Raw genomic sequence first — 26480 nt, forward strand, 5'->3', positions numbered from 1 at the left:
GGGATATTCCTCTATTGGGTTCTGTTCTTCAAGATCTGCCCCAATTAAGCGGCTGCCCCAAGTAACCGGTGGACCCATTAAACGGAATCTACTTTATTTGTAACGTGGCAGAAAGAATGTTGAAGGCTATTTTTGATCGCACCAGGAGGCTTTATTTTCTTGAGCAAATTATATGTCGAATATGTTTTTTTTCTTGGGCGTTTACAGTCAAAATAAGGTTCCCTAATAATATATATCTCGTCCACTAACTATATCGAATCTGCCTTACTTCACCGGAATATGGTGCAGTGTTCCATTAAATCTCGTTGAAAATTCCATCATTAAAAATGAAAAAAATCGTACGCGAATTTAGTCGTAAATATTCCATTCTTATGTTGCAGCCCCAACGATTTCACGTTCCGCCTTTTGCGTGTTTGCGCTTTCTTTGATGAAATGTTGAGGATACCCGCAAAACACATACCCCCAAATGTTTGGAATACAGTATGAGAGAACTGACCTTGGATTACGAAAATTTAATGATGTTGGATTTGCCTCCCTTCCGACTAAAATTTACTGGTTGATAATTCTATTCGTAAATTTTACGACAAAACCATTTAGCCACAAGAGTATGTCACTTAAAGGACACATCCAAGAAACTCCGTGGAGTGGTATCATTTAGTCGATAAGGTATACGAAAATATTAGATGGTTGTGGTGGTTTGGGGGTTCCACGAGGCCAAATACTTCAAGTTTCCGAATATCCAAAGTTATGTTTGGATTGGCTGATCAGTTCATATTTCTTACCGCGAAGCCAACTCCTGCCTCTCAAGTTTCTATTTTGACTTTCCTTCGCGACAGTGTCTTAGGCAAGCGGTAATAGAATACGGGAACGGGGGAGGGAGCCGCTGCGGTGTCTACGCACTCGAGCGAGCTCAACTCGGCGTGTACACACTTTTTATCCAATCCACCCCGCTCCTCCTCTCCGCTTTTTTTTTCGGAGAGCAGCGCAAGATGGAGCGGGCGAGCGATGCGAGGCTGGCTCAGGGCGGCGGAGGTGGGTGGCAGTGGGGGGTTATAGTAGGCAGGTGACGGCGAAAGGGTTACACACACACGCTCACGCACACAAATACATGCGTGTTGAAGGAAGAGGAGGAGTTCTAGGGGGGGTTGGTTTTTTGGGCAAGAAATGGCGGGGAAGGCTTTAATGTGTAGGGAGGGTACGTTCTGTGTGGGGGGGCAGGGAGAGGAGAGGTGTTTTTCGCCATAAAGTGGTGCAGGTCTCCCTGGCGGTGTGGTGGTGGCTATGGAGCGAGGAGGGATTCTTTAGAAAGGACAGAGAATCACTTGTTGCTCTCTCTCTCTCTCTCTCTCAGAGCCTCAAAACCTCCCCTCCTCTCTTCCTCCTCCACCCAGCTCCTTCCCCTTCGAGGGATCTACCTCCTTTCCTTCCCATCCCCTCGCCATATGAAACTTCTCTCTCTCTTTCCATCTTCCCTCCCACTCTCCCCTCCCCTCTTCCCCTTCACCCGGTCATATACTCCCCTTCCCGCGCTTCTCTCCCCACCCATTTGCCTTCATCCCCTCTTCCCCCCCGGCCCTGAAGAGTGAAGGGGCACAAGGGTGGGGGGGTTGCCTTGTTTCCCCTCCCGCCTCTGCGACGCCAGTGCTCGGCTAGTTCCCGTGGAGGAAGGAGAGGTGTAGCCCTGCGTGCGCTTGAAGAACACAAGACGAGGGAAGGAAGAGTCGGGCAAAGCGCTGTGTAAGCCCCGCAGGAGACGAGGGTGACAATATAATTTTTTTTTTAATTTGCGGACGTCTTGGATTTGGGTTTTTATTCAAGTCTGTCGCGTGGGATAATCACAATTCCTCTGCGAGATATTCTTACCCCTCCTCTCTCTCTCTCTCTTTTTACCCCCTCCCCCTAATTCGTTATCCCCCTCATCGGATACACCCACGCACACACTAACCGAGAGAGTGGTGTATCCATCCCTTCACGTTTTACCCCCCTCGTTACAAAATGGACGTTAGCCGCAGTGGCCTCGAGTTCTGCGGGGGCTGATGCACGCCAGTGGATAATCGTCGTGAGCGTGCACGGAGTGACCAGCGTGACTGTGCACGACTCACCGTTTTCCCGAGGTTGCAGCTGCCTTTTGGATATTGGATTTGCTCCTACTCCCTCCTTATTGGGGAATTCCGTTGCTTCGGTCTTGTGGTGCGGCACCGGCTTAGTTCCTTCGTCGGCTCCACGATTTTTTTTGCTCTGCCACCACCAGAAGGCCGGGACAAGTGCGTCTTCCTGGGGGTCTAGGAAGCGGCAGTGTTACAGGATTTTTTTTTGTTCATGTTTGTTTCCCCCCAAGTCTGCTGCTCTTGTTGACGTCTTCGTCGTCGCACAAGGATCCTTCCGGTTGCAGTGGAGTGTTTTTAATCGCAAGTGGTTCGAGCAGAGTTCCATCCCTTTTGGATAACAGAGGTCTTCGCCTTAAATTTTTTAAATCGAGATTCTTGGACGGGGATTTTGGGTCAGTTCTTCTCCGCGTTTGGATTTTTTTGGTGTTTCCTCGAGGTGTTGACGGCGCCTTCGTTCGGAGAGAGACAAAAGACAAGTGGGATTAAGTTTGCTGTTCATCGGATATCGTCCTTTTTTTCTCTCTCCTCTCCGGTCGATAGAATCTGGTGAGTATGAAAAGCGCCACGAATCGCCTCTTTATCTCCCCCAGTCATCTAATCGCCTGCACGGCGAAGGATTTATTTACCCAGACTGCCCCGTTAACAAGTGCATGTTTTTTTTTTGTACTGCCGAGATCGTGAGTGAATGTGCCCGGAAAGCTGCATTTTGTTTTATTATTTTTTACGTTTTCTTCTCCAGCAGCTTTCGCTTTGCTCCCTAAGGTCCATGCCAAGTGTTGAGATTTGTAAAGGTATCGATCGATTAATCATTTGAAGAGAATCTTTATTCATGAAAGGGAGTCGTAAAACTTGAATGATTCTTTTGGAATTTCGTTCCATTACAGTGTAAATAAATGTCCTAATTTACCATCTTCTTTCCATTTATGGATCCTGTGATTTTTTTGATGGATTAAGGATTATTGTCAGAGGACCGATACGTTAACACACTCCTATGTTTCAGCTTTTGTCTAGTCCTTTTTTATTTATTCCTATATCACCGAAAGCAGCACTTGTTGGCCCAGTACACCAGTATTTTCAACAGATTTAACACCTGCATGAGCACAACAAATATGCTCTGGATAGGGGCAACCTACGTAGGCGGTTTTTCGAACCCGCGACCTTTTGTTTGGCAGTTGAGGACTTCACCCCAGCACCACCGAGGGCGGCAAAATTTTCCTTAAAAGTTTTTTTTTAAAAGAAGAGGTCATGGGTACACCGTAATGTTTAGAGAATACACGGTTTTATATTTATTGTGCGTTTTTTTAATGCTGTATCAGATGATATCTTAATGAAAGGATTTTCTATTCGTTTCAATCCAGGCAAAATGTTTTTCAAATTTGATTGCCTGCATATTCGAGAATCATTTTTACCGTCAAGCCCCCTTCTCCTCTTTTCCAAATTGCCCAAAACCCCAAAGTGAAGCCTTTTGTCTTTCCTCTCAGCCCCTACCTCCGTGCTCGTCCCTCAACTCACGTCCGTCTCACCCCCTCCCCCACTACTCCTCCTCCCTCCCTGATCTCATCGGAGTGGAAAGCGAGTGTCGGCCATTTCCCAGCCGTGGCCCCTTCATTCGTCCGCCCCAACCCATTGGCCCCTCACCTCCCGCCATTCGCCCCATGCCCTCCAAAGAAGCGGTGCAAACAATAGGAACGGAAGGAAAAGGGGAGAATTTTGGCATCAATGAGAGTGGTGAGGGTAGTATAGCGTGGTTTCAATTTCCCCGGAATTCAGTAGCATGCTGGTCTTATTTGTATGCCCCCCACTCACTTTTGAGGCCTCTGTAGTGGTCTCCATTCCTTCACTGGCCACGGATTTCTTCGTGCAGTCCTTGGCTGTGCTTTTGATTCGTGTGAAGATAGGTACTTCAAAGAGGTTCAGCAGGGGGTTATTTCATCCCAGCACACCCTTCCATCTTACGCGTTGATTCGGAAGCCACTGCTTCATGCAATACGAAAATGACTAGTGTACAGAAACTACTTAAAAATTACAATTTTAATGTTAACAACGAAATGATTTCTTCCCAGCCATTTCGTAACCACCACGTTACCAACCAATTTGCACCACTGAGACACGACTTTCCCTGCATTCCCATACTGACAGAGTATTCCCAGACTGACGTCACAGTAGGTATCTTGGCGAAGAAAAAGTCATTGCGCCCCTGAAATTACCTCTCCAATTTGTGCTGGTTACGCGTATACAGAGTCTCAAAAACAGAAATTCTCTCAGTGTGTTTCATTTAGCTCAATGATCTTCAGCCATCTCTTCTATTCGCGTTTTTCGGCCGGTTTCTGAGATCCACCGTGATGACATCTAGGCCAGGAACCAGTTGCAAATGATCGGCGCAGATGTCAGGGATTGAAGTTTCGAAGTGCAACTGCACGGTTGGCTTCTCCATTCCAACCGTCCTGAAGTGCTGGTGATGTCACGTAACGAGCGCCGTCGTCACGAAAATTAACATACAATGTCTTCCTCTCCCTCTCTCTGCCCCCACCTCGTGGCTGTCTCCTCGTGTCTTGAGTGGCAAGGAGTCTCCCAACCGGTTAGCTTTGATCCGAGGATTTCAAGCCATTGCTACAGACCAGTTGAACGATATTTTCTCCCATTTAACCTGCTCCAAAAGGCTCCAGGGTCCACCGGCGTTTCAATACCTACCTTTGATCGTGTTCGTATGATTTAGAATATTTCATGTGGTACGGAATTGATGAAGGAACTCTATCGTATTGGCATCGGTTATAATATCCGTCGTGTTGGATTTAATTAATTGAAATCGCGTTATGGCTGATGTGACGCTTTTCCGAACTATTCTACTATCATTTTTAAAAATTCATTTGTCACCGAAAACAGCTCATTCTAAGTAGGGGTTGTTTCAAAAAATTAACAACTGCACGTGCACGAACAACCGTTCCCTGGACTGGGTCACCCTGCTCAGGCGGGACTCGAACCCGCGACTCCTTGTTTGGCAGGGGAGGATTTTTCCCGCGTAGCCACCGAGGACTGCAATTTGCTATCCTCACGGGAAAATTAGCTTCCACGGCAAATATGTATGAATAAGCCGATCCATTAGCGAATTTTTCAGCGCATTCCCGCTGTTTCAATATCTCCCTCGGGGAGAGAAATGTGAGTGGTTTTTCGAAGATGAATACCGAATTCCGTATCTGAGGTTATTTTGTTGGATCCGGATCTGGTTATTGAAAAAGCGGTTTTTGGGTGCATTGAGAGAAGTCTCAACCTGTCGAAGACGGAACGGTAAACTGATGGTTTCAATTTCGGCCGAGTAAACAGGGGGGTGGGAGGAACGTCTCGTCCTGTTTGAGTTTTTGTTTCCCTCGTTTATTTTTTTATATATTCTTTGCGTCCTGGTTTTATCCCCCCGTGTCTCGTCTTGCTTCCTTCTTCTTCTCCCTTCTCCTTTGGCGTCTGATTCCTCCCTCCTTTCCTCTCTCTCCCTTTCGTCTCGTATAACCCCCTTCCCTCCCCACACCCCTAGCCGTCCCTTACCCCCTCCAATCTCCCCACCCCCTCGCTACCTCCCTTCATGTGCTTCCATCACGCAATAATTCTCAGAAAAACACGAGCGGGGTGTTTCTTTCATTTCTCGTTTTTTTATCCTCCCCCCCCTCTGTTTTTTTCCTGTTCACTTTATTGCTTTTCGCCATATAAACTGGAGTCGGGTTTGTTGTTCCTACCAGGCCGCGCGGGTTTTGTAACTGGCGTGCCTGCTGCCGCCGCTGCTAAAAACGGACAAAAAAAGAGAAAACCCCAAGCGCCATTGAGGGGAGACGTTCTCTTTTGTGGAGTTTTGAGGCGGAATAGTTGGAAACTTTTTAGTTTGCGGTTTTGGTGGCGGTGGTGGGGGTTTTTATTGGTGCGTGTGCTACTATGCAAATCTTTATAATCGCGCTATCGCTTTTTCGGTCCCATAGGGAGATATCTCCGAAGAGCTTCGATAGTGTTTCTGAGATTGTGAAAATAGTTCTACCTATGATAATCTGAACCTCACAGTCGTCTATGCTGTTGCCTTAATGTTTAAAGCCCTAATGCCATTTATGCTGTACGAGCCATCTACGATACTGCACGTCAAACATTATTTTTTAAGACATCCTTGGGATAGCACTGAATCTATTCTCTCATCTTATAAACACGCCATGCAAATTTCCACGGCCGACGGAAAGGATACATTAAGGGGAGAAAATTTTTCCAACGGATAGGTAACGGAATTAGTTTTCATACAAAAATAATAGACCCTATAACAAGTGCTGGATCGCTCACGCAATTAAATCTTTCACAAAACGCATCTCATTTTTTTAAATTCTTATTCTCGTATAGATTAACGGCTGGAGTCCCAACACCTCCGGCCACACGACAATGGAGGCAGCATGCGGCGTAGTACGTAGATTTAGCAAGAAGTCGAATGAAATGATCCAGATATTCAGCTTCAGAATGAAGCGGCATTCTTTCATAGCGGATGGAGGATGTGAATGAAGAGTTTCGGGAGTATGTGTAAAAGTCATGCAGAGGAATTAATTAAACAAATCTTTTTCATTAATTTTCCCTTAGCGGTCCAACGTCGAGGCTGGCTCGACAGTAGTGATGGCATAAACGACTCTTTTTGGTGAGCTGGCTCACCGCTCACAGCACACTTCAGAGTGCCGCTCGCACAGTGCGACTCAAAAAGGTGTTTCTCGGTTTGGGGGAGGGGAAATGAGGGGTCATGAGAAAGGGAGGGGAAGGTGGATAGGGGGGGGGGGGGGGCTTGAGCGAACATTTAAAATGCAAAATTTCCTTCATCACTATATGAAATATTTATTTAAAATTAATCACATGTTGGCATAAAGAAATAAAGTCTGGGAAACTTTCTTCCCTGAAAGTTTATTTCGTCTCTCAGTAATAATTTGTCCAGCTTTAGAAAATATTCTTTCGCTGGGAACTGAGCTACCAACGACACAAAGCACCTTTTTTTGCCACATTACATAGTTCGGGGTACTTTGATTTATGTTTACTCCACCATTTCAAAGAGTTAGCAGTCCTATTCAGAAGAGGCTCACTAAGGTAATTGTTCACTTCCACAATGCCGCTTGCTCGAGAATTTGGCTTTTGCGCTACTCCTGCCACACATTCGTCAAAACCTTTCCAAATATCAGATTTTCCCGCGTTGTACGCATTAAAAATTTTTTAGAAGCTGATTTTATAATCGGTTACGGTCCAACTCGACGATTGGAATTTGATTTACTCTCCTCTCCTCCTCCTCAAAGGAGTAAAAGGTCGGGGTGGGAGGAGTCGGGGTTCGCCATCGGGCCCGCGACCAGCAACACCGCTGAATGAACCCATGGGTATGCAACTTAATTTTAAACGTAGTGTATTCGAAACTTTAAAATTTTTCTTACTGATTTTTGTCTAGTAATGCTTAACAGGAGATATAGCTTACCATTTCTGCAGATACGTAATATCTTTCATGGAATATGGACAATATAATTTGTCTCCCGAGCTTAGAGATAACAGTTTCAAAAAATTCTGTTGCAACAAAATATTCTCTCCGAAACAACATGATCATGTTAACATTTCATACTTAATTTCCTCGATTAATCTTAGTTGTTGGTGTTAGAACAAATTTTCACTTTGTCTCGTATTATTTTCATAAATTTGCCGTTTCCGAAAACTTGTACATGAGCATCTTCCACCATTTTTCTTCCACGATGCATGAAATATGCATGAGAGATAATTACGATAAGATTATTTAGAGTATTACCCAGAAAATGGATCGCGATAATCTTTCAAGCGGCGTGAAAAGGTGAGCAGTGGGCTATCCGCGAATAGTGCCATGTACTCCCTTTGATCCGCCAAACGTGCGATGAGCCTAACACGGAAAATGTTGGTGGAAGGAGTCGCGTGCGCATGGAGTCCGAATATCACCGCAGTCCGCACACGACTCCAACCCGCACATTGTGCGATGAGGGAGTCGTGAGCGCCGGGATTCTGACTTCGCCGCGCACAGTGTGCGCGAAAGGAGTCGTGTGCGCTTGGAGTCCGACTCCCACCGCACACGACTCCAACCAGCACAGTGTGCGCTGAGGGGGTCGTGTGCGCTTGGAGTCCGACTCCCACCGCGCACGACTCCAACCAGCACAGTGTGCGCGGAGGGAGTCGTGTGCGGTCTGCGGAGGGGAGGGAGCCGTGTGCGGACTACGGAGGGGAGGGAGCCGTGTGCGGACTGCGGAGGGGAGGGAGTCGCGACTCACCAAATAAGACTCTCTCGCCTCACAGCTCTATCTGCTGAGCCGCACATTTGAGCTGGCTCACTCGCACAGTGCCCATCACTACTCGACAGGTCTAGTGCAAGCGTCGAGTCCAACGTCAGGTTGAGCTCAACATCACAAGGTTATATAAGGGGATTATACAAGAGCAATGTCTCAAGAGATGTCACACCGATAATTGTTGAATAATAGGCTCTTTAATTGAACATATAATGCACAATAATACATTCGGTGGAATTTTACTTTAAACAACAAAAAAATTAAAAGGCACTTATGAATCCTGTAAATTAATCCTTTTTTTTAAATTAATTTGGGCCAGACTATTTGAATTGAAAAAAAATGGACCGCAAAGGGTTAAACAAATCTTTTTCGCACCGTCCTCTTCTATTACTGTGAAAATGAACTACACGTTTCGACGCACGGCGTCGTCATCGGGTCGATTTGATTCTTCGTTCCGTGAAGTTCAGTTAAGTGTCGCAGTATAAAGTAAAACAATTATTAGTACGAAAAAGTTTGATTTAATCAATACATGATGTTTTCCCACCACATCTCGAAGTAGAACTCACTTCGAAGAGGAGAAATAAGGAGGATCGCTCGCCAAAATTTTCCCTTGTTTTTCATTTGAACCTTTTTTCAGCGTCGTCGTTTCCGGGAGCGGGTGCCCTGCGGTGACTAATGTGCAGCCGACTGGATTACGGACAGGCGCGCTGGGACGGTCGCGGGTTGGATCTCTCGTTAATTTACATTTGAGTCTATTTTTTTTTGTCGGTCGCGAGTCGGGTCGATTCACGCCTTGGGAGATGGGTAAGTGGTGCACCGGAAAGAAGACGCCAGGGCCGTGGAAATCGTGGCGGTGGTAAATTATGGTGTCTGCCCAGCCGTTCCGAGAGACAATTGTGGCCCGCGGCTAACAGAGAGTTGGGGGTCCGCCCGCAGTGCGTCTGGTGCGTTCTTCATGGTCGACCAGTTCATAAAGGTCTTGTTTCACGATACACTTGCTCATTTATACATGCGCCTACAGTTTTGACGGAGCGGAACTCTCACGAATCCATAAACCAAATTAGAACGGGTTCAATTTTCTGTTGGTGCATTTTTGTGGTTACGTGGTTCATTTTCTCCTTCACACATTCAGACATTATCTTTATTATCGCGGCAGGATCCCTTGAATTACCTTATTGAAATATTTCGTGCCAACCTCCGTGAAACTGGACATGATACCCCCGAGCCCATATGTTTGACTGTTCACGGCCTTGAGAATGTTACCAAGTTTCGATACATTGATGAAATGAATACAAATCTGTGTAACCTTTTAGAATTCTACATTTACGGTTTATGTTTCAATGTATGCAGTAATTTCAAAGTATTAGTTGAATTCTGGGTCGGTAATACAGTAACTGTTGTGAAATGTTGTAAGTTGTACTCATTTCTTTGATATAGATTTCCAATAATTACCCCTCTAACAATATTTAATATCGTGTGGAATTATATTCCGTTCACCTATTACCTGATAATTATGCTTGCTGGTACCTCTGAAAATTCGTGGGTTAAGTGGATGTGTGCGGATTACATCCATACATCTGGGAGGCGTAATATGGTTTGATTACGTAGATGTATACAGGGATGGATGTTATCCACTTCTGAGGATAAATAGATCATCCATACTCTTTTTATCGTCAGAAGTGATATGAAATGCATTCGTTTTCGAGGCCTCCAGGAAATAAGCGTCGCGCTTCGTTTGATTTCGTTTGTTAGCATCGAAGGCGTTGCATGCTTGTCGCATGATTCTAAGAAATTATCCTTATCACATCGGTTTCCCTTGATATCGAACTTCTAGTTCATACACTCGACCGAAGCCGGGGGAAGCATGGGCGACCTTCCGGTTACCAGGCGTAAGATACATACCTGCTCGGCGAGCCAATGAGGCTGAGTGACGGCATTTTCACGTTTTATCGCTCACTGCTCCCGAGTTTGTTTACTGTTTGGCCGCTATTTGTCTTCGATAAAAATGGATTCTTGCCCAACCGTCACCGCTCACTCAAGCTCGGCTACTCGGAGCACTCAAGACGTGAAACGATTGCCCACCTCACCCACCGATTTCCGCTCGGTCGGTTACTCTGAAAGCAGTCGCGTATTTTTCGCCGCCTGTCTTCCTTCAATTATTCATCGGGAGGGAAGTTCTCTCTCTCTTTTGCGCCACCCCCTCATTTTCGTACCGCCTATTGATTTAAGGAGACGGAAAGTTCGTCGGAACATTGTTGCCCCACCCGGTTTGCGTCCTTAAAAAAAAAAAACGCCGTGGTCGTCGCCTGACACCCCGGCGTAATTTTTGCTGTATTCATTATTTTTTTGTTTTATTTATCCAACTTTTTTTTGTCCTAACGGACTTTTTATGTGCGTGAGTGTGCATACATATTTATGTATGCGTGGCCAGTCCCGCGTAAGGGTTAGGGGGACGTGCATGAGAAAGATAAGTGAGGAAGAGGGAGGGAAATAAAGAATCATTGGTCGGAGAGTATGTGTGTGTGTGTGCGTTGCAATGGCTCGCCGGGGCGTGTGTCTGCATAGTTATTTGTCTCTTTTCCCTCCTATTGTGGCTCCCCCTGTACCTTGCCCCACCCCTGCTCTTTCACCTTCTGTTTTTCCCCTACCCTCTTGCTTGCCTGCTCTCCAAACAACCCTCTTTCTGCGGACTGGTAGGAGATAGAGGGGGTGAGAAAAAAATACAAGTATCGGGAGGAGTTTGGCACATTTAATCTAGTAAAGGTAATAGAGGGCCCAGGTAGAATCTCGATCACCCAAGTTAGTAATCGAATTCAGAGACAGTATTCGAGAAAGCCATGTATGATGATTAGAGTACCCAAAAAAATGAGTACTCGAATAATGAGCCAAATAAATGGTAGTAGACGGTGGTATACAAGCAGTCACCAATGCTATAGTCGTCGAGATAGTGCCAACTGTATATGTATCCGCCTCAGGAAAGGAGCTATGCTTATTAATACCGCAGCACTTGTCTTTGTTCACCAATTCAGTCTTGTTACTCAGATACTTATGCTCGAGTATATTTAGCCCACCTCTACCCCTGCCGATCTCCACCTTTGTACTAGTATTTTAAAACGATTACGTGGATACTCCAGTACCTGTCTGGTTTCTCTAATAGTTATACTCGAGTTTATTCTGCCCATCTCCTATCACTGATGTCTTCCATTATGGTACTTGTGTATACTTTCTCAGTCATTCTTGCCTTCTACACGTCCGCCTCTCCTCCGTCTACTCCATCTCGTGCTCCTTCCCTGTTCCTGGTCCTACTTAGAGGAGGTCGTCGCGGTAGGAGCGGCAGCCGCATCGCTGTTTAGTGTCGGGGCCGTTTTGGTTCTTTTTTTCTCTCTCACTAGTATGTGCGTGAATGCTGCGATGAGGAATGCCTCGTTCACATTACGATTATCCCAGCGATCGTCCTAACGATAGTTGGCCGAACTAGCCGCGTGAATGCATGTCCTGACAATAGCTAACGTAGTTCCGAACGTTGCCACTTAACGATGGTTAGGCGCTGGGAGATCGGGAAAGGAAGCGACAAGAGAGAGACGAAAAGTTCTAGAAGCTCTCTTCACCTTATTTTTTTCATGGATTTGTCCTAGGAAGGAAGAATATGGACGGAAGATAAATTATTCGGAAAATACACGTTGAACACAGTAATAACTTGACCCTGCATACCTCTACAGCTCCAACGAACGATAGTTCCAACGATCGTTGGAACAATTGTAATCTGAACGAGGCAGAAGACGCTGCCTCGGAGGGTTGGAGTGGGAAAGGCGTTTCCGTCCCCGTGGCGGTGATTCACGACGCTTTTTCCACGGCCCACTCCTCTCACGTCCACCTCCTTGCGTCCTCTTTGTATGTGTGTGTTTCTTTCTTATTTTTTTCATTCTTCCTCTCCCCTTCCGTCCCCTTTTTTACTACTCTGTACCTCATCGTTCTTACCTGCCTCTCATTTCTTGTTTCCACCTCGCTCGCCGTGAAGTGCTACAGGCCGTGCGGATTGATGGCGGGGAACACGTGTAACGCGCTGTGGCGTTCTTAGTTAGAGCAGAATTGACCCACTGTATGTCTTTTCGAGAAGTATTGCTGGAATTAACAGAATCGTTCAGAGTTCTTGGGTCAACATAAAGGGGCATAACTGGTCGCACCACGAGTAGTCGTAGTCACTGTAATCGTTTTGATTGGATCTCATTTTCCTAACTGGGAAAACATAACCGAAAGTGAGGGTATGGTGAGGGATTATCAACATGCTTATTTGTATATTTTTGTTCATTAGGTGACTTAATTTTGAACTTATGCATTAATTTCCAAGGTAGACATTGCAAATTGGGTCGCTATCGCAAGCAATTTCCGTAGAATCTTTTAAGTTGCCTGCATATCCTCATAATAAAATTCCAAAATTAAATAAAGAAAACTTGTTGTGCTGTTTTGTTCGATAAAGATACCCTTTTCGTGGTATGACTGTTGAACTCTACAGGCGGACTACAACTGTTTCACAGCTTCAGCAGATGTCCTGTACTTGCTCAAGTAAATCTCAGATTTTCAGGGTAACATCAATTGCTTAGCTCGGCATCAATATCATAAAAAACTCGTGTAATTCCATTTGGATATTTATATGTATCTGTACATCCTTGGAGTTTTTTCTTCATTAATGTCGATTATCAACTATTTTCACCCACTCCTGAATGGTATCCGGCGTGCTCCATTCGCTCGTGATCCAAGGCGTTGCCGTCGCGTGGACTCTTTGAAAGCTCTTTCGGATCGATCGTCGTAAATTCCCTCGCACATTAGCCAACTATTACTCGAGGAAAAGCGCCCACGCCCACGATCCGATAGATTATTTTCCTTCTGCAGAACCGTGGCTCGACACCAATCGTAGTATCCGGACGCGATAATAGTCGTAGTAGTAGGTACGTATTGGGGTCAGTGCTTGTTCGTAAAATGCGTACTCAGCTGCAACCTTTTACAAAGGAGTGAGGGAGGAGAGCTGTTTGGTCTAGCCATCCATCGGAGCCAAAGAGTGGTCCGCGTGTGTCTTGTCTCGCCCTCCCATTCCTGGGCATTCAATAAAACAAACGACACACGGGTACAACCCACGCACCGACCCCGTCGCATTGAATCTGACTCACTCCACAGTCGGAAAGAACCGGTTTAAAAAGGTTTCTTTTATTTTTATTTTCAATGTCCCCCACCTTTAAGTCTTTCCTTTCTCTCCCACTCCTCCTCCTCTATCGGTGCACTTGTGATCCCCCCCTGTTTCCCCCCCCCCCCCACCTACCTCTCGTGTCGGGTCGGTTGCGTGTCCGCATATTTCTATATTTAATCCATTTCTTTTCACTTCCCTTCTCCTTTCGCTTCAAATGCTTTCTCCCCAACAACCTCTCGCTCTTTCCACTCTCCATTATGGCGTCTGCGTGCGCTCCGACGGCGGCATTTCTTCTTTGTGACTGAGTTAAAAAGGGTGGTATTGTATTTTCATGCCGGTCGTTTCCTCGTAATTATATTTTATCGCAATTATTACATTTTTTGTCGTTTCGTGCTTAACGCTGATCTCCTCCAGTTGCTCCTCTACTAATGGGGCAGTTGTGGGGTGAGTGTGGAGTGTTTATTGTGGGTGTGTAAACCTTCGTAAATCAACAAGTTATACTTTTAGAATGTTTGCAACTGAATGGCGTTTATAAGATCTTCCTTATACTATGTAGCCCTTATAGTATTCCATATTTCTTTGCTTCAAAAACGTATCAGTAAATTATTGTGGAAAAGTGCTACCATCTTTTATTTAAATACGTCGAACTTCCAACAAATAACGCCTGCATTTGTTGAACTTATATCAGTAAAGAGCAATAGGGTTTTTTCACAAAGCTCGCCGGTAGATATTTTTATCAGCCGAATTTTCAAACTTAATGTGCTTTTATTACATCCTTTATGCATTCAATCGAAGGTCTTTCTTCTCCGTTCTTCCCGTCCAAAAATTCTTCAAGGATTGTCTAATTATGTGTCCTTATATAATGAACGCTTCCACCACTGCTCAATTGAAACTATCATTTTTATCAATATGGATAATTTTAAGCATCGCTGAATGCCGAATCTACAGCAACTATAAAAAAATTATCTGCTCATACGCTCCATACTGCGGTACGATGCATTGTGTTTTAGTTTTCCTCCCTATCCCCTTGTTTGCTCATTTACTTTCATCCTCATCGGGGAGCTCTCGAGAGGAAACGCCGGATGACTCAAGCAAAAAGGTACACAATGAAGATTCTCTCTCTCTCTCTCGTCGATCCGTCTGAATGTTTTCGCATCGCGCCGCGTACGCAAATACCGCCATGCCCTCCTCATACCCCCCGTGCCACACTCCCCTTTTACAGATCCCCGAACAACCGAGCTCCCTCCCTCTCGACAGGAAATCACTTTTGTTCCCGACCCGTGTTTTATTAATCGCAAATCGCCGTGGAGATGCTTCGTTTTAGCGTCCGGAGAGGAAATCTTAATCCCCCCGTCCTTCCGGGTGTTGGAAGTTGAGCGTGACCCTCCCTACGGAGTATGAGAATTCCAGGCTGGGTCTGTTCGGGGAAAAGCAATTTTCTTAGAACGCGGGGGATGATGATGATAAGGGGATTTAATGGTAGTACGAGAATTACGTCGGCTCGAATAAGGATAACCAATCCCCCTGATGCCTCTCTTCTCTTGATCCGGCCATGAGGTTCAGACCTCGTCGCACATGTGGTTTCCTCGAGCCTTTGTCAGGTATCTCTGCGTCCTCATGGCATTGAATATCGTAATCCCCGTTGGGAATTGGGTCGGAATGAATCAATTCCTTTGTTCGTTTAGTTCTAAGGCTTTCGTGCGTTGGCATTATTCAAAGGATTCCTGTAATATTGCTGAACCATTGCACGTGCAATCCTTAGCTACTTTGGTTTATTAACAGATAAAGCCCGCTTGTGTAAAGGGTTGCTTTGTTGTTCGGTATATTAGTTGGGATCGTGGTATATTGACCAATGCTGATTTAGGGTTGCGATATCTATCTTGAATTTCAAACACCATGCATACTTTACGCACGTTTATACCTGTTGCAAAGTAATATGTGTTTTTTACTGTGGTGATTAATTTGGTGAACATGAATGATTTTTAACGCAGTTTAATATAAAATTATAAATACATCTAACAATAGCGTTGTTTTATCTTATCCTCGTATTTTTGTACGCGACACTTCGCAAGGAAGATGTCATCGCGTTTCTTTCCAGATAAGCTCGTGAAAAGCCCTTCGGCAAGTTACCCTGGAAACGATTGCTTGTCAGTGATTATCATTTAGATGTGTTATACATTACTATTGACCCCAATGTATTTATTCCACTGCGTTCATATTAACGGGTGTTTGAGCAACCAAAAGTTGTGTGAGCTACGCTCGGAATTTTTATCGTGGCCGTAGCTAATTTCCTTGCTCCATTTCCAGATTAAGTATGCTATGTTGGGGAATGTATGATATAACTGCAATACGATATCCAATTTCTACCGTATCGTATTAAAGTGTATTTAAAAGTTTTTTTTTTACCGTGGCAATCATTTTAACTGCCCCGCTTATGAATGGAAGAACATCACCAATTCGATTTTGGAGTTGAATGATATTTTTCCTTTTTTGCGACGAGTATTGAGAGGCATTCATAAACTATGCCTTGGCTCTTGGCATAGTCCATTTGGTCGTATTTTTGGTTGTTTTTTGCTTAATCATAAAATGCTTTCAAAATTCTGAATTGGGTAGCTAGAAATATTATGTGGAGCAGCACCACCACTAAAGCCTGTGGGAAAGGGCATCGGAAGAAATGGCCTTTCCTACAGGCTGTTGGTGAGGATGACGAGAAATTAAAATCTGTTGGAAAAAAATGAGTAGCAATTCAACATAAATTGTGGGTCTCAAAGGAAAAATGTAAAAACCGTTTTCGTGCGTGAATGGATCAGACCCCACTTGAACGATCAACCAGCATCATTTTTATAGCCACTGCTAGATAGTTAAAAAAAAAAGATTTATGAGGCAAACGGATTAAATTTAGGTTGGCCGTATTAAATTGTCCTTTTAAATAATTTTTCATTTCATTTTTTTCCGTAACCATAGTGTAAGCTCTCCATTTTTTTACTATTTCAATGATAATATCCACAATAGAATAATTATCCCCTCCCTGTGTAGAATTTCGTTTACGCGTGATAGAAGGGGGAGCTTGGATAGGTACTTGCAGCGATGTGACCACGGGACAGAGGGGGGGAGTTGAGATTTCCGCATGTTTGCCCGTCGCCGTGAATCACGATCTTGATTCACTCGCTCGAGACGGTATGGACTAGAAAGGAAACGTTTTCTCTGGAAACCGCTTGCGAGCCGTTATCGGGATCGAACTCAATTGGAGCGGTCTAGCTGCCCCTCTTGTAGATCGTGGCTTCGCAAATACGGGGGAGGGTGGTCGGAGTGATATAAAGATAAAACGAGAGGAAAAAATATAACGCAGGTGACTCACGGCGATCGTTCGTGCCACCTCATTCCTTTTTGCGCTGTTATCGTTTACAGCAGGGGTCAACTATCGTTTTCATCTTCCTCTTTTGCGCACTACCCGCACTGGATATCGTTTGAGCTCAACTCTCGTGTTCCATCGCTATGGATTGTTTATTGTGTCGATTGTTGTATTGGTAACAGAGTGACAGTTAAAATTGGATGCAGCAATGTCGCAAATATTTCTCGGGTTTCATTTGTGATTGACGTGAGACGTCTTGTAAACGTCTCCTACCTCTTCTTTTAATATTAAAAAAATAAATCTATTCTAGTCCTGATACTCTCGCTCGAAGCTGTCGAAGCTCCCGTAACTCGACTTATTTGCCCGTGTACTAATTTGGTTTACTCGTAAATTAGATATCAATGGTGGCTCTATTTAGTTTCCCACCCGTGAGCATGGAATTTTTCTTTTACCTCATGCCTGTCATCGTGATGAACAGGTGTATTGAGGCCGTAGTGATCGGGGGGCTCAAACCCTCTAAAATATTTTGGAGTTACAATCTCAGTAACCTCATCGATATGAACTTCCCCTTAAATGCATTCCCTCCGTTCATGTGATTCCTTCCTCCGAATTTTTTTCTTTCCACGGCATTGAGTTTAGGTGGGATGTTTTGGAGATGATGTTTTATTAATTTCTTAATCACGTCAATTATTTTGCGATTTATGGATTTTTGACCAACATTTCATCAATTATTGTAGACGAAACTTATTCCAGAAAGCACTAGAAAAGATTATGAAGTGTGTAAACGTCGAGACGCTCGTTGTGTTAGGTTAATCCGCCTCAGTGAAAAGTTTTCAATTATATACTATTTTCGATTCACATTTTTCTCTGGTCGGAGCTTACTCTCTTGAGATGTAATCATCTTAGCATTAAAAATTATTTACGTTGCAAAGAATTGTGATTTAAATGATCCATTTTCCTCGTCTCCTGGGAGGATCCCATAAGGCCTCCTCCTTTCTTGTGTTTTTGTGGCGGGTTGGGGAAAGGTTCCCTCGAGGTTCAACAGTCTCCAGCGCTACCTTCAGAAGCAAGCACCAGCCTGTAGCCGTGGGGTGTTTGTGGAAGAGGGAAAAGTTGGGGCTGCGGTGGACACATCTGGCAACGTCGGCGCACAGGTGCATATTCTGGCTTGTCTTTCTACGGATCCCTTACACCCCAATAGTCTCCCCCAACCTCCACCCCACGTCCTTATAGTCTTCTATGGGCCGTATCCAGAAACCATGCTTCAGCTTGTAGCGTCGCCTTGCCTGGCTACTTCCCTCACCAGACCAAGCTTCCTTCCTGCCTCACGGAAACGGCTCACGAAAGCCCCTTCTCACCATAGGCGTGTTTCGGATTTTTTCGCGTGGGTTCCAAGAGGGCTTCTAAGTGCCTCCTACCCCATATAAGTTGAGTCTCTTATATAATCAATGGTTGAGGCGTCATTTAGTGAAATTGCTTCGTTAAAAATGTATGTTACTGAGTAAATATAACATATAAATTAATTCCGGACGACCTGTTTGGTAGCAGTGCGACCACGAATAAACATGAAGTCCCCTAATGAATATGAAATTAGAAAATGAAATTTTACGCTTATTTTTTATGCAATTCAACTTGCCATAAGAAATCAAGTATCGCAAAATGTGTCATTTGAAGGCAATGAATGGCTTTTTTATTTATCTTCTTTGCCTTGAAAATAGCTCAATTAGGCCTTCACATCGGGGGATATGACAACAAATAAAAGCGGACGATCATTAACAACCATTCCCCTGAAGAGGCCATACATCGTTCTGCTGTCTGCCCAAGCGCGATTTGAACCCGCTCCTCTTTGGTTTCGCTGGCTAGGATTGTATCCCGCCACCAGCGTGGCCGTCGAAATTACCTGCTTATATCTTGCTTATGATTATTTTGATTAAAGTTAACATTTCATAACTGGTTCCTTCGTTTTCGAGGTTACTGATGCGACACTTGGGAGATCGCCAGTGGGTGCCGCGGCAGCAGAATCTCTGCCTCGTACGCTCTTTCGCTATGTCCCGCTTGTCGCGGACCATAATTCTGGTGTTTGCCCATTCCGCTGCTTGAGAAGGAGGATTCCCTCACTCCCCTTTATTTTCACTGAGGCGGGGTAAAGGGTTGGGGAGTCGTGCCCACAACCCTTCCTCCATACTCTCCTCTTTCCGTGGACACGGAGGGGTGTTTCTCGTGGGGGGGAGGGTGGTCTGCGGTTCTAAGGTTCGAGGCCCTTAATTCGTGTGTCTGGGGCCACTCGGAATGCGGGGGGCGCCCATAAAGGGACCGACTTCGCATCCCTCCGCCCGTCTCCCGTTCCTTGCCCCCATGGAAAATCCCTCAGCTATTATTAGCCCTCTCTATCTTTTGTCTTTGACCTTAAAACTTCCCTCAAAGCACCCATTTTCCCACAGGGTGCCTGGCTCTCTCGGGAATCCAACAAGTTGGGTTGCAATGGTCCGTCGGGGATTTCGGGCCCGAGGGCTACGGTGTCTTTTTTTTTTAAGAATGTGTGGGGCAGGAGTCTCCAAATTTCCCTCCCCCCCTTCTCTCGTCTTGCTGGTCCCTTGAACCCCCAAACCTTCCCATCTGTTGTGTCTGCCCATGAGAAGGGCGAAGGGTTTTTAAGCGGCTCCCTGTATTTTAGAGCGGCAAGTTGGTGTGACCGACAGGGGTGGCTGGCGGCGTCCGTCTTTTTCAGTCTTCCTTTGAAAAGGGATGGCGGAGATTTGCTTCTTGTTGTCTTCCCTTTCCTTTTCTTCCCAAGCAGTCAGCTGTCGATGTAGGTCGGCTTTTGCCATGTCTCTGAATCGGCCTAAGCAGGTGTAATAGCTCTTGCAATGTCGCATGTTGTGTATTAATTCTTATTTATGTGCTTATATTTGGAATATATTTTTTTGCTCCCTATGGAAAAAGATGTTGAAGAATCCATTTGCCGCATCCGGGAGTGAGCAATGAAATTTCGATTAGAATTTATGGTTGATAATGAATAGATTTGATGACTAGCTCGAAAAATAGCTTTCCACTCTTTGCTGGTGGCAGTGAAGCAGCGTCCTTCATGGTGCTGTATTAATTTTGGATCCGCATTGAATCACCCTTAAATAACGTGAGAGATTTCATCTTCCCTGATAATCTAATTTATATTATCATTTTCATTCAGAAGCATAATTTCCTATCAAACCTAATGCCTCCAATGCGTTGCATGGAGACCAGGTAGGAAATGTGTAGGTTGATTTAATTATTTAATTATTTATCATATCCCCCGTAAACAGCACATAACGGCCTTTTACAACGAGCGTTTCCAATATTAACAAAGTACAACACAAACATCCATGCCCTGGATAGGGATCACCTACCCAGGCGGGATTCGAACCCACGACCTACGGTTTGGCAGGCGAGGACTTTACCCCACCGCCACCGAGGCCGGCCATTTAGATGCAATTGCATTTATTTTGGTTTTAAGATTTCCGCAGCGATTAGATGCACTAATGCATTACATTTTTCGGGTGTACGTTGCGTGCATAATATTTAACTCGACGTTTCTTTCCTCTTGCTGGGAACGTCGAGTTAAATATTAAGCACGCAGACGTACTCCCGAAAAATAGAATGTAATAGTGCATTGGCACCTGCTTGCGACCGATTCAGATTGGACGATATTTCTGGACGTAGCATGCTGGAAATTATTAGTCCTATTCAGGACTTAATTAATCCATATTACCTTCTCTTCAAGTTGGTTCAATATCTATCACATTTCATCCAAATGCAATCGGAGTGCTTTTAGCGAAGAAATTTTTAACCCTCCCACGTGTATTGTGTATGAACGGCGTGCATTTTGTCCCTTCGACGTCTCTCGATGTGAGACGACGCATTCACACGAATAGCGTTGCATATTACCGTTTCCCTATTGGTACCTCATTTTGTAGCACGTTTATGATAGTGGAGAGGTATTGGAGATTACTTTTCTGTCGAGTCCCTGCTGCAATTCTCATTCGCGGTCTCCTCAGGTATTCGGAAGCGAGCGAGGGCCATCCCGCTTGAATTATTCAGGACGGAAACTGCCCGGCGACAAAATAAATTCCCCCAGAGAGCCCGAAATGTTTTCTACGGCTGGGCATCTGGGTGGGCGAGGCGAATTCTCGGACCTCATTATTCACCAGTGCGAGCATAATTGATACGTCGCCCTCCTTGCCGCGAACGCGCGTCACCAGTGTCTATTAACCGGTCGGTTTCCTCAATCCCACCTTTTATCATTTTTATGGTCGCTGGAAGATGAGAGGAATATTTCATTATTTTCATCATCGCTCGTCTTTTTCGTAATTTGGGTCACGTAATTTCATCCCTTTTCATCCGGCATATATCGGCCCGTCAGTCATTGGGCTTGATTTGGATGTAGGGAAAGGTGCTCCCCCGATTGCGAAATCAGCGCTCGGAAGCCATGGCCCGGATGACTGGACGCATTATGCATGATTATTTCCGATCAGAGCCCCTCCTCCTCTGCCTCGATTGGCGGTGATCGTTTGCCCGTTCCATTTTCGACCTCTTTCCCCTGATGCAGTAGTCGGTTGAAATTCATGGGTATATTTTATCTCGCCTATTCTTTCTACTTGTGCAAGCAGCGTCCAGCTGATCACGATTAATATGATAAAGGATTCTTCAGTCGATGATGTTATAGAGATCCGAATTTTACATGGAAATAAGCTCTCATCGCTATCTAACGAAATGTGTTTCGTGTTCCGCATTTTTTCCCTGATTTTCCAGCGCTGAAGCGATTCTTACATGCAGCCATGTCTTAACTTAAACCTTCTAGAAGAATCCATTGAGAGATACTTGTTATATCTATTTTTTTTTGAAAATATTTTGGGGTCTAGGAAAATCTATTCTATTTGTGGTGCTGGTTAGAAAATGTGAACGGACAAACCTGCTTATCCATCTGGGTGTCTATTTTCCCGGAAGGCTTTCAACTCAGTTTTGTTGGGCTCGTGTGATTACATAGCTCTTCTTTAGTACATACATAGCCTTCTGCGTTTAGTGGTCGGTACAATTTATTTGATTTTCGAATTTTTTTAGTCCATCCTATTCGAGTGGCGAGGATGTAGAACCTTCATGATATATGTCCCTCTCCATGTGACTTCAAAAGCTTCGATGCGTGAGTGTGTCACTCTATTCTGTCTGGTACTTGACCCATCAATCACTTACGAGACTGCGTTGTAATCTTCTGGTCAATACAAGTTTCTGAGTTGATGATAATCATCGGTTCCTTAACTTCGAAGCAGTACGATCAAGAATGTTCGTTATCAAATCGTACCCATTTATCTCTAGTTGAATTACTATCAGTTATCATTTTGATCGTTCCATTGTTTTTTTCGTTCGAGTCGTCAAAAAATTATTTTCTTATCTCATATGTTTCTGCTAAAGAATGGGATATCATTGGAGTGTTCGGTCATTGCTTCGTGTTCAAGTTAGTTTATTACCATCTCAAGAATAACTTTCTCCTATCCCCTGTGGTTGCAGGGAACATGAAGTATTTGAAAATAACAGTGGATATTTGAAAAGGCTATTGGAGTATTTTTTTAAGGTTTTATCTTTCTATATGTTTTCTTTACACTTCATCGTTTTGGGCATTTCAAACCACACTTTAAAGTTAAATATTCTGATCGACGCGATTAGTAGTGGTTTGTGATTGCTCGACCGAGTAATTCGCGAATTCTCATCGCTGCGAGTTGCGTCAGGAGTTGCAAATTTGTCTCGGATTTCGTTCCATCCTGCTCTACCTGTACCCCACACTCCATTCCGATCCCTTTCCCACCAGGAGGTTGTTCAGGTGAGAACACTTTCACTCCAGTCTTTCCGGAATCCCTGCCTCCCCCACCTCACGTCTTATCCCCATCCGGCACTATAGAAGGACTTAACACGCTTGCGTTGTCCGACTTCCAAGACTTGTCATTCCCGCCGCACCGGAAGAGGGTTGAGGTGGAGGGAGGGGAAACATTAATCGTCCACTGTACGCCTTTCGTGCTGCTTTTTTTTCGCCCGCTTCGCGTTTTTGCTCTGTTTTGGCGACGCGCTTCCCATCCTCGTGAATATTCACGCTCGGCGATGCACATTAATCGCCGTTACGATCTCGCGGCCGTGAACTTTTTTCTTTTTTTACTTCTCTCTTCCCTTCTCCGCCATTTATAAGTGGCCGATTAATAATTATCTCCGCTGCTGCCGAAATTACCTCTGGAGAGGTTTCTTTTTTTAGTGAAAAGATGCGTGTTCTGTTGTCATGGAAGCGATCCTGGTATCGATACTGGTTGGCAGGGCAGCGTTTATCATTCGTGCGTGTTTGCTGTTGGCCCCAAAAATTTGGAATGCGGCATAATGCTTCATGTCACGGCACTGGTGTGAGTATAGATGGGGGTCGGTGAATGACTTTTCGTCGGTCGCTAGCTCCATTAGGTGGAGGCTCAAAATGCGCTCCACACATTAACAGCTCTTCACGTTCAAGCTCAAAGAAGTCATCGATTGGTTTAATATTAATTTGGGTAATCGTTATGTCGCTGTCGCTGCACTTACTCCATGGATAAGACTGATTATTCCCCTGGATAATTTATTTTTGATTGGATCATGTATTTCGATGTGTCAGTGAGAATATGTGTCGTGGCAGCTCAAGGCCCACGTGCTGTCGGGGTATTTATACAGTATTACCAAGTGATCAGTGTATTGACAGGTCCCATATTTATGGCCTTGTTAGTTTTATATTGCCTGTATGATTTCCTTCGACTGCAAGCATTGAGTTGCCTGCCGAATCCTGGTTTGCCAGGTCTTTTTCCAAGCCTCGAATTTCCTGGTGATCATTCGCCATGAAGTTTAGAGATTACAGAGCTATTTCTGTATAACAAATGATAACTGATAGCTCTCAAGGCGAAACCGATTCTTTGACGCCCTCTGGGTCAAGTTCAAGTATCATCCGTGATGGAAGACGTGGGCATGATTATCGCTAACGAGGAAGCCATTTCCGTCGTGGCTTCGCTTAGCATTGATGGCCGTTCCTCGCCACGTGTTGATTGATCCCTTCTCTTTCTCCTCCGAAGCAACCCGATCGGATGAATACCACATCACTACGTAAAAACCGGCTTGCCCTAAAATATTTATGAATACCAACAGATGTAGCTTGCAAAATACCGAAATACCTCGGTGGCAGGCTGTCCAAGGCACTGACTTCTGAAATACGTGGCTTTATTTGTTGCATGGACAAATTTTGCGTTGGAATTTTACCCCTAGTCAATGTATATTTTGTCTACAGAGTACGTCATGTACGGATGCAACTGTTTCAATTAAGCTCCATAGGCATAATATAATTGATTCGTGCGACCGTGACCGATATAAAACATGAACGTAGTGTCATACAAGTCCCTTTGGGGTGTTTGGTTGGGGTGACTTATCATTTTCATGCAGTATTCAATATATTCAGCACATGATCATTAAATGGTTATGCAAATAATGTATTATTAAAAATAACTCTCACACATCTGTGCAGGTGGGTTGCAGTCCCACCAAGCGTGCATTGCTCCGTGCCCCACAAGACTACAACATAAATAGAAATACATTGAAATCTAAAATTTGCTAACGATTAGCATTTAAATTAGTCTATCAATGCACTGCTGTAATCAATCAAACAGAGACAGAGAGAGCAACAACAAAGAAAGGCAAGGAGTGATGATCGGCCATATACTTTCGTGATGGAATAGTCAAAACCTGTTTTTTTACGTAGAAATTTATTTTCACGCACGCGTTTCACCACGCTGCGGCACACACGATAATTCCATCATGAATTTTCTACATTTTCACAAAGTTAATCCAATTTATGTGTGTAGTTTGTTGTTTCGGTGTTTTTATGCGAATTCCTCTCGAATTCCGGCAGAATATATCATTTACAGAAATACGAACAGGCGGTCCAATTTTGTAGATGACATCCAAGAGTGTCCGGGGGGATAGGGAGGGCATGGTCGGTCGCGCCTGGTCCCTTTCCTTTTCTGCCTCAGGGGAGACGAAGCGGCGATGTTCCCATTTTCATCGTCATTAGGTAGGTCAGGAGGGGCTAATGGACGATCATCGGTAACGTGGGACTCCACCCATGGGAGAGAAAGAATGGAGTTGGCATTTGTGTGAGCGGCACTCCTTCGCTCCTGTCCTTGGCTCGCCTAGTTATTTCAATCGTATGTGATGTCCTCGTTATTTTTCGGTCGATGGCCGTGATTTATGGAGCCATTAATTTCCACTTCTCACTGCTCGTTGCGCCGATTCATTACTTAAGCATTGCGGGAGTGATGCCAGTGATAATATCTGCCACTCTTTTTGATGGTGATAGTTATTTTTTTTATAAAATTTGATTCGCTACGCTGAATATAGCTTATTTTTATGGTACTCAAGTTCCTAGCTTTGGAGCTGTCTACTGAGAATTTCAGTGAAAGTTGGTTTCACAAATGTTTGAAATTAAGGTGAAGTCATGGTATACTATCAAATATAATTAGATAAGAATGTGGGAAGGGTCAAGGGCAATTTTGGGAACTTTGCGTTTGGCTGAAGGTCGTGGATGAAATTTATTATAACTTTCCATATGTGTGTATAAAAGTATAGTTGGGTTGGAATGAGAGCACTGAGGCAAGGATATGAATTTTTATCTGATAGCCTTGTATATTTCCCCTAATTATGAACTAGGAATTTAGTTTATCGGCCGGGGTTCTTCAAAACACGGCTCGACGGAAGTGCTATCTTTTGTGGTTGTGGTCAGTTATCAATAGGAATTACAAGTACACTCATGTTTTATCTCCTTCTCCGTTTTTGTCGTGACCGTTACCTATCATCTGACCGTTATTATTGCCTCGCTTGATAGTCGTTTATTTTTGTTTCGCCTCGGGTTAGTAGGCACTTAACGAGTAAGAAGTGAATCTAAGAAAGCGAGAGAGTTATCTGCCTTTTAAGGGCCACATTTTTCATGAATCAAATGACCGTATATTATTCTTTCTCTGCCTTTCGTTATGCTGCAAATATTTGCTAGAAGGTTGTTTGTAATTTATTGTTCATTAAGTTCAGGACAGCTAAAGTTACTGGGTCTTCTCATAGATGCGTAATTATTTAATCATTCTACCTACCAAAAATACTTGCTTGGTTATAAATCTCGCCAAAGGACCTGAAAACGCTTCGAGTTCTTCTCAGAAATCCGCGAGGGAATCACTTGTTTATCCGCAGGTATTTGGCATAACATTCCGTTTCATACTGTACCTAGGGCTACCCAATGCGTAGAACTATGCTAGTTTTTAGATTGATACCATTATACATTAGATCGTTGCCACAGTTTTTACTTATTTTTGAAATTGTACTTGAAGTTAACAGTGAGGTATTGTAAGCACCATTTAGTGGCAATACCTCTCATGTAGACGTGTATTCAGTTCCTATTCCTATGTTTGAGCGATACAATCTTGAGTTTGCCTCTGTGCTGTAGTTTGGCATTTCGTGCCTTTCAAATCAACGATTTC

General features: G+C 44.3%; 1 protein-coding gene across 5 annotated transcripts in view; it reads left to right on the forward strand.

The window, feature by feature from the left end:
* Positions 1 to 26480, forward strand: part of LOC124156306 (probable JmjC domain-containing histone demethylation protein 2C) — a 622610-nt gene that overhangs the window by 415930 nt on the left and 180200 nt on the right. For 2 of the 5 annotated variants that reach the window (XM_046530775.1, XM_046530776.1), the window contains exon 1: positions 2558 to 2654. The exons of the other annotated variants lie outside the window; for them this stretch is intronic. The gene's annotated coding sequence lies outside the window, so the exon portion shown is untranslated. Of the gene's footprint in view, positions 1 to 2557; positions 2655 to 26480 lie in introns of those variants that run through there. 5 annotated transcript variants of the gene reach the window in all.

Source organism: Ischnura elegans, chromosome 3 (genome assembly GCF_921293095.1).
Source record: "Ischnura elegans chromosome 3, ioIscEleg1.1, whole genome shotgun sequence".
NCBI lineage: Eukaryota > Metazoa > Arthropoda > Insecta > Odonata > Coenagrionidae > Ischnura > Ischnura elegans.